The sequence below is a fragment of the Helianthus annuus genome, chromosome 1 (genome assembly GCF_002127325.2).
Source record: "Helianthus annuus cultivar XRQ/B chromosome 1, HanXRQr2.0-SUNRISE, whole genome shotgun sequence".
Classification (NCBI taxonomy): Eukaryota; Viridiplantae; Streptophyta; class Magnoliopsida; order Asterales; family Asteraceae; genus Helianthus; species Helianthus annuus.
Window position 1 is genome coordinate 39,616,885 of NC_035433.2, and position 9,574 is coordinate 39,626,458.

The following is a 9,574-nucleotide window of genomic DNA, read 5'->3' on the forward strand; positions in this document are numbered from 1 at the left end:
AAATCACCCTTTGTTGTGATGCCATGTTGGTAGAAGCATAGTCCAAAACTAGAAAATCCACCGGGTATTCAAATTCTCCCAACTGAATCTTAACATTCCTAACCATTCCCCGTGGACGCCTCCAACTTCCATCCGCCAAGCTCACCATGGTGTCTATACCTTCAAGTGGACCAAAGTCATACATATCGTATAGATCGCTTGGTAGCACACTCATGCTTGCCCCATAGTCCAACAATGCGTGAGGGATTTTTAATTTTCCCACACGGATAGGCACGATTGGCGCTTCATACTCTTTATCATTCTCGACTTCGTCATCTTTTTTCAAACCTACATTCATTTGACACGAAGAAGTTAGCAATGTTTCATTAAATTTAATATTTGGAACGGTGCTTACCACATTGATGTTAATGCTTTTTATGTTCTTGGGATTTGGTACCGTATCACTCGGTAGCTGGCCTTTTGCTTTCTTTAACATCGCCACGTCACTTGCAAGTTGACCCATTTGAGTGGTCAACGATTGGATGCTTTTGTCTCGAACCTCGTCCTTTTGCATCCGAACCTCATCACGTTGGTTCATTCGTTGCATTTCACTTTGCATCGCCTTCAACATCTCCATCATTTCATGTCCACCCGAAAAGCTTTGACCCGTTTGATATTGCCTTTGAAATCCTTGGTTTCCTTGGAAATTCGGGTTAGCTTGATTTGAAGGATTCCCATCGCGAAAATTTGGGTGGTTCCTCAACCCGGGGTGGTAAGTGTTAGAATTCATGTTGTTGTAATTTCTACCACCCCCTCCTTGACCTTGACCTTGAACAGCATGAACTTCTTCATATTGCTCTTCCACCAACCCTTGGCAATTTTCAGCCGCATGACCTATCTCATTACACAAAGCACAAACATCATAAATTTGGTTAGTAGTTTGAACATTACCGTCATCTATGGCATGCACTTGTGGTCGGTTAGTGGTCGGTCGGGCTCTTCTCGAAGCTTGGGCTTTCCTTTTTGATGTAGTTGCCATGCTTTCCAAAAACTCCCAATCTTCATTCTCATAGTTTGTGCCAAAAGTCCCACCGGTAATGGACATCAAATCACGTGCGTCTTCGGCACTCAACCCCTCATGAAAGGCGTTCATCAACTCCCATAACTCAATTCCATGATGAGGGCAGTTTTTAATCATCATGTTAAAACGCTCAAACGCCTCATGGAACATCTCACCGTGTTGTTGTTGAAAGCTTCTCAATCCCTTCCGCGCATCATTGGTCTTTTGGGCGGTGTAGAATTCATCCAAAAAGGTTTGTTGCATCTCCCCCCATGTATATATTGATGCCGAAGGTAATGTGTAGAACCATTTCTTAGCCTTATCTTCCAACGAAAATTGGAACAACACTAATTTGATATCGTCAGCTGAAAACCCTTGACTCCCAAGAGTGTTGCATATAGAGTCATAAGCCTCTAAATGAAAATAAGGCTCCTCATTTGCCAACCCCTTGTACTTTGGTAAACTTTGTAACGAGTTGGTTCTCACTTCGAATGTCCGCCCTTCATCATTATGAGGAATGACTACCGGGGATGGGTTTTGTGTGATTACTGGCCGAAAATGTGCTTCTATGCCCCTCACATTTTCTCTAAGATGTCTTCGTGGTACACCGTACCTACCTCTCGGAATCATAGGACCATTCGGCCTTGGTACTTGCCCTTGTGGTGCGTTCGGTTGTTGAAACTGTTGTGGTCGCATCGGTGGGCGCTGGGGTGGTCTTTGAAATTGTTGTTGGTGTACATGTTGTGGTCGGACTTGTTGCAATGGAATCGGTTGTGGCATTGGTGGCCCTTGTGGTCTTGGCCGAATGTGTTGTGGTATAAGTTGTTGTTGTTGCATTCCACCAACACTTGCCATCCCTTGAGATTGACTTTGCACATAACCAAAATCCCCTTGATCACCATAATCTCCATAACCGTACCCATCATCTTCATACCCCTCAAAGTCTTCGAATCCCTCATCATAACCACCCCCTTGAATTCCTGAAGTTTGCCCAAATGGAATGGTTGAATACTGAAAACCCGACTGTTGTTGTTGTGGTCTAAAAGATGAAGTAGTATGCACAATAGTCGAATTGAGTGCAATTGTGAATGTAGATGATGATTGACCCGTAGTTGGGGGGAAAAAGTGAGATAATGGTGGGATTGTGGTGGATGGATCGTATGTGATGGTAGGCTCAGTTTGAGTGGTGATTGGTTGGGTGACATTGGATGGTGTAAATCCAGCAGTGGTATTAGGTAATGTAGTGTTTGGTGATGGTTGGGTGGAAGTAGGTATAAAAGATGAGGTTGTTTGACTGGTTGTAGGTGGAATCTGAGAATCAGCCATGATGTTTCTCGGTGTAATGGGTGAAGTAGGTGAACCAATGATTTTGTTTTCTCTCACTAAAACTCGGTTTTGTCGTAGCGTTCTTTCAATTTCCGGATCAAACGATAGCGGTGATGACCTTTGAGAGCCTCTAGTATGCATACACCTGAAGTACCTGCACACTAAACACAACCAGCGTAAACCCGAAAATAACAAACAAAACTATTAAACTAACACACGTTGCGCACTACTCCCCGGCAACGGCGCCAAAATTTGACGTGATGTCGTGGGTCATGCAAATTTAATCCCTAAACAACTGTAGTTAGCGGTAGTAGGGTATCGAACTCAGGGAGTATGTGGAAAATGTGTTGATTGTATAGCTTTGTATTTAAACTAAAATTAAACTAAATTGCAGAAAATTAAAATTCAAGATTGTGGATTGTTGTTTTAGAAAACTAAATTAAGAACTAAATCAAATCAAAGTTGGTTTTAAACAATGAGGAGAGAACAATGATCACCCTAGGTTCCAGTTTCTTTAAACAGTTGTGTGCAATTTCACTAGAAAGAGTTACATAGACATAACTCGTGTATATGTGATTGAAGTGATAAAAGGGAACAAAGTACTCGGATTAGATAACGCGAGGTTGTTTCCCGATGACCTATTAACCAATAACCAACCCTAACCCTTCCCGTGATATCTCGGTTGCCAACGGCACCAAGAACGTACGATTAAGACTAGAAATTGTGATATGGATTAACACACTACAAACAATCAAACATACACCATGACATTCGAGCAACGCAAGATATCATTCTAGAAATGCAGAAATTAAACACACAAAAGTCTTAGAAACATTCACCTAGGATGATCACCGAAGAGTTTAGCCGGACATGGCTCGGTGAATCATCATCAACATCAATCTAATGTTCATAAAGATTAAAAACACAAACCGAATGATTGGAAATGTTCACAAAGCAAGCAAGTACTCCAAAATCGCCCCCAAAGTATCTAAGAACCGTCAATGATGAGAATCCTACCAAAAGACACCCCAAAAACAACTTAAAAATGGCAGTTACACTTTTTGCTCGCAGGCACCACCGTAATTTACGGCTCCACCGTAAATTACGGTGAAGATGAAGTGTTTACGGTGCAGATATACTGAGTTACGGCAGCCTCCATGTGAACATCAGGTCCACCGTAAATTACGGCGAGACCGTAATTTACGGTGATGAATTTTCTTATTCGTTTCATCTTTTGTTTCACATGTGCCGCCCAAAAACACCAATCAAGCAAGTCCACAATACTCCTTACCGTCAAGTCCCATGTGTGCCTCTCGAAACCTTCAATGAAATCTGCTAGCCCATTCACGTGATTGGACCACTGCCTTTCTTGTCTTGTATGTATATAATGATGATGTTGGAGTTTATTTATGTTATTGAAAATCCCCAAAGTCAGTGTCTTGATGTATTTAGTCCCCACGTGTGATGATGATTTGATGATGTTTGAAAAGTCAAGACCCTCCAAGAAGTCACGTGAACTATATGATAATTATGGCCTTCACATGTGCCGCCCCCCAATATGTCGGCCCAAGTGGTTGTACGTCATATATGTGCCGCCCACTCCATCCAATGTTTGCCACTTTGTGTGGCGGCCCAATCACATAAAAAAAAAGCCCACAAAGTCACGTGAAGTCTCTGATGATGATTAACTATTGTTGTTGAATTTTGATATAAGGTGCCACCAAAAATCCCATCCCTCAAAGTTTGCAAGATGATGGTGATTGATATTGTTGACTTTCTTGGCTGCCATCGAAAATCCCCCATGTGCACATGATGTTTTTTTTTTTTTTATAAATCTCCTTGTGTGCGTGGCGGCCCAATGGGAGTAGTTGTTAGCCGCCCATCTTGAAATGATGAGGATTGTAAACCCAAAGCCACGTGATGTTATAATTTTATTCAATGATGTGCTTGTTGACTTGTGTCATAGCTCCCAAAAGGATTAATTCGATGGATATTATGTGCCTCCTCTAAGCCAAGCCATGTGCATCCAAATATTGTTGATGATTTCGATGTGATGATGGATGCCTTTCTTTCGTCCGTAGCCTACGGGTTCCAAATTAACCGAATTAAGCGATTTACCTGTAAAACACACGAACACTCGTAGTTACTAAGTTCAAGCAAATAACCAAGTAAAGCATGGAATTTTAACCTTTTTAACCCATTTAAGGGTTGTCCAACGGACCACCCGTCATCTACCGAGCAAGCTAAGGTGAGTTCACACTACAACTAAAGGCATGCATTCCCTGTGGGTTTGGGAACTCCGTATACATTCCCGTTGGGACGGGAACTTCACGTATTCCCAATGGTTGGGAACTTCAAATATTCCCGGTGGTTGGGAACTTCATACACTAAACGACATTCTACCAGAAAGTCCCTTTTTCACTTATACCGATTAACCGTCGTGCGAGGCGGACGGGATACTAGTTGATAGCGCTATTAGGTTTGACAACCTCACACTGTTCCTCTGGAGGAGGACGTGCGTGAACTATTATCTAGGAACTCTGGTCAATGATGGTAGATATTGATCAAAAGGGCAAATGACAATTACGTCAAAGTTTCGGTACTGCATAGTTTAGTGGATTGATTGGTTCATTTATACATTTATATGGGGTAGCACCCCACTGCATTTGTTGATTACAAGGTAACTTCATAAAACGATGTTTTTGGATAAAACAAGAAAAACCTTTTCGAAAACCTTGAACTCGCCAACTTTATGTTGACACGCTACTGCATGCTTGCAGGTCCGTAGATGCTGCACTGGAGTTTGCTTGGAGCGTTATGGTGGTCGTCTAGAATCCTTTATCGGAATCCTACATTTGAACTTATGTTTTAAGCTACTTATGAACTTAATGCTTCCGCTAAACACTCAAACTTTATTTTGTTGAACTTGCTATGGTTTAGAACTTTATTTTAAACCTACTATGTTTTAGACTTAAATGTTTGGTCACTAGTCATAGTGATAATGGTTTTGTGTTACTTATGATAAATGTTCAATGTGATTGGTGGTTGGATCCTGGGCAGTCATACGCCTCGTGGTGATACTCCGTACGTGGGATTTGAGGGTGTGACATGAGTGGCTTCTAAAGATGTAATAGGCTGAAAGAAGTTAATACTTGTCAAGTGCTCATATGGGATCGGAACTATAACTTGTGTAATAAAATGAAGAGTGAGCTGGATATTTTAGATATGAAATGAACTAGAATGAGATGGACTTTCCTAAAATACAAGTTGTTGGTAGTCATGATCAAGACTAAGAAAAATATCCTTGTTGCTATTGATCTGGTTAAAAATATTGTATACAGGAATCGCCATGGGATCAGGAACAGCAGCTGCTAGGGCTAATGGCTAATATTGGTTTGGGTCAAACGTGTCATTTAATAACCGGTTCATACTCGTTTGAAATCAAGTAGTTTTGAGCTTTTAAAATAATATATTACATATTATAGAATTCGTGATTTAACTTTATAAATGATTGTTGTGGCAAAAGGGTAATGACACTTATTTGAAAGCACATTATCTACTTTAGTATCCTCAACCATTCTATAATAATTGATCATTTTGCTATGAAATTATTTCAATGTTGAAACTACTACAGAATTTTGGTTATGGATGGTTCTTAAAATGGCCTGGACACTAGAGTGGTAAAGTGGAAGGGATCAGAATAAAAGATAACTAAAACTGAATATAGTAGATGATATTCATGGAGGGGTTTGGAGGCCGGAATTATAGTGTGAAATGAAAATTTTGAAACGAAATAAAATTTATGAGCAAAAAAAATTGGATCTGGTAGAAAAATTAGGAAAGCTTGCACAATGAACATGGGAATTGTGAGACGGTAAGGGAATTTTTAACATTTCCGGGAAAATGAGTAAAGATTTAAAAATATGGAATAATATGTTTAGAAAAAACAAAACAAATAATTAGATAGTATATTTTTTTAAAGTATACTTCATTAAAAAAACAACGGTCACCTCAAACTGAGGCAGCTAATAACTAACAACATTACATATTTACAAAGTTACATCACTCTACCCAACTGACATTCTTGTGTTTTGAAATTAAATATTTAACCGATTTGGAATTTTACTATTGAAGGGGCATGATCCCAAAAACCCGCGCCGACCAATCAGGGCGTGCGCGGGACCATACTTCTATTATACTAATCTAGCAACTTTCTCAACCTCGCGCCAACCAATCAGGTGAAACCTAGGTCGCACGCGAGGTCTAAGCAAAGACAAGACCAGATTTCACATTAGCTTCCTGGATAAAAGCCCTCACTTCCTGGACCTTGCGTCGGCTACATGGGTTTTCCTCAGGGGTGGCGCGGAGGACAGAAGCGCATGTCATCTTAGGATAAGTACCAAAGGTATGAGTGGCAGAGCAGTGGACCAATGAGCGTCCAACAGGCTGTATTAGATCGTGCTCCACGATTAACAATCGTACAGGAGACAGGAAGGTATAAAAGGACGCATACGTGGCATTAATCAGCGTGCGCTGACATCTTCTCCACGATCTCCACACAGCCGCTGATGATAGAGAGACAACAAAGACAACAGTCAGGACACGTGGATCCATTCAACGTGCGCCAACTCAATCCTCACACAGAAGCACTAACGATTGTTGCAGAGGGGACAAGACGGATATTCCTTGTTGTCGACTCCAGACCCAAGGCCCATCAGCCCATCTCCTACCTCACTACTCCGGCTATAAATAGGAGCCATCACTTACTGGTTTAACTATTCTGTTCCTTGCTCTCTCACTACTAATCACACACTTATTTCCTCAAAACATATACTTATTATCATGCCGAAGAGTGGTTAAGAGTAGAACCCCCCTATTCCCCTCCTCATAACGAGCTTGACGGGGTGTTTAGTGTTTTGCAGGAAGATCATCATCATGGCTTGGAGAAGACAAGAAGATTAACCTTATTTGTTGAGGCACATACCAAAAACTAATCACTAGATTAGTTTGGTGTTTCTTCATTTGAACCCACTGATTTTCACAATCAATTCCGTCTTCTTTTTTCTGAACTACTTTGTTCCCTCGATCAATAGTCGATCAGGGAATCCCAGACTTTGGTTTTGGGACAAGCTCTCAAGTAGGCACGGTGGAAGACATCTCGCATGTAACAACTCTCAATAAATTTATACTTAGTATGTTAATTATCCCATAAGGAAACCCTAATTGAGAAACCCAAGTAATTCTGCATAAACTCTAACATTTTCAGAATAATCAGAATCAGGATCAGGGCCCCTAAAACTCGGGGGGGGGGGGTAAACCCTATCTAATAATTATCCTCCGAATACGTTGTCTAAATTGAGAACTCTTAAACTGTCGACTCACCAGGCCTATACCAGTGACTAACCTACCCTACCCTAAATTGACACCCCAGGCGATACGCGGCACGTGACACGGATTCTTCCGCGACTAGCGGGAGGCGCCAATTTTGGGTATAAATAGAGGGGCCTGGCACTTGCATTCTGTTGATTGTTCGACGTTAAAATTCAAAATATACTACGAGATATTAGCTGATTATTATAAAACACACACAAATCACGAAGTGCTGCCGCAATCAGGGTAATAACTCGATCGCTATTACGACTCAACGTCCGATCGATTATAACTATCCAACGATTGTTTGAGTGCTGCTCAAATTGAGTTTATACTTTGTTATTCGTCATGATTTCGACTTGAATATTTGAGTATCGTCTGAATCCGGACTATGCTCTGTTATTCGTTGTGAATCCGCTGAATATTTAAGTATTGCACTTTGTTAATCGTTGTGAGGGTTTAATCTCGTGAATTGTCGTAACTGTTGTATTAGTTACTAACCCGTTTGTGTGTGCATTGTTATTTAAATTAGGTTAATCAAGGCTAATCAATAGGCTTATACTCTGCTCGTTAAATCTGCAATGTGAGTCATTCTCTTTTTTATCAACTGTTTTACAATACTCCAAATTATTTTCCAAAGTTATAATTACAGGGATTAAGTCTTTGTAATCACCAAATTTACAGCCAGTATGTGGGGTATTGTGCACATTACTATTGTTTGTATCATGTTAGGTGAGCGAGCCTAAATCATGATATACACTATTAGGTAGTCGGACCTAAATAGTGATTTACGTCACTTGTGGGTGAACGGACCCAACAGTGATATGACCACAGTCACAGATCCGGTCGAGTGACAAATACTATGGGTAGTTGGTTGATATGGAAACATTGTAATCGCTCTTAATACTGTAAATTATAACAACGTGTCATTTTAGTAAAACTGAATGATTCACTCAGTATTTCCCTGCTGACAAAACCTTTTCCAGACATGTTTCAGGTGATCTGTTGTGAGCAAAGAAAAGTGCCAGGGAGCACTACAAGCTTAGAAAAGTGGCTCAATGTAAATAAATAAAGAAACATGTTTTGAGAAATAAAGATTTCCCCGGGAAATCACCTTATTGTAAATTATGGGATTTATCCCTATATTACATAAAACGAGCAGTTTTAATATTAAAAAGATCCTGTTTAAGAAAGCTTCCACTGTCATTTAAATAGATACCACGGGATTTCCTGCCTCACGGCTCTGGACCGGGTTAAACCGGGGCCAAGGGCCGTGACAGGAAAAGGTGGTATCAGAGCCACTGATTTAAGCTTACTATTGATTTTAGCCTATTGATTAATTCTAATTGTCATTCTGTGAATATATGTTTTATTAATTGATTAATTGTTAAGTTACAGTATGGGTAAACAAAAGCTTTCTGCTATCTACCACAAGTTAGATACTGCACCCATAGAAAAAGGAACTTCTTCCTCCAAATACCCAGTAGATCCGAAAGAAGGGATTTTTGTTCGAAAAGCACAATATGAGAATCCTCTCACCCCAGAGAAAAGAAATTCGATCACTAGGAAAAGCCAGAAACCCCAAGTCAAGAAAGTGAGGTTTAATCCAGAAATTCAGGAATTAGGTAATAATCCACCTTGGGAAGACCAATTAGATGAAAAATGGGCAAATCTGTATATGCTAGCTACCGTAGCGGAAAATGCAAACCTCTAAACTATCAATAAGCCTGATCTAGAAGAAAACTACCATATAGTAAATAAATAAATCCTAGCGTGTTCTCTTTCCTGTTGTCTTTTGTACAAATTAGTATGCAATAAAACTGCAATGTTTATTTGTAA

General features: G+C 40.3%; 1 long non-coding RNA gene and 1 other non-coding gene across 2 annotated transcripts; both read left to right on the plus strand.

The window, feature by feature from the left end:
- Positions 1-1,148: 1,148 nt before the first annotated feature.
- Positions 1,149-1,254, plus strand: LOC118483034. Its single transcript, XR_004869489.1, has one exon. It is a non-coding gene; the product is annotated as a small nucleolar RNA R71 (small nucleolar RNA).
- Positions 1,255-4,603: 3,349 nt separating this feature from the next.
- On the plus strand, positions 4,604-5,626 carry LOC110935853. Its single transcript, XR_002589492.2, has 2 exons — positions 4,604-5,045; positions 5,146-5,626. It is a non-coding gene; the product is annotated as an uncharacterized LOC110935853 (long non-coding RNA).
- The last annotated feature ends 3,948 nt before the right edge of the window (positions 5,627-9,574 follow it).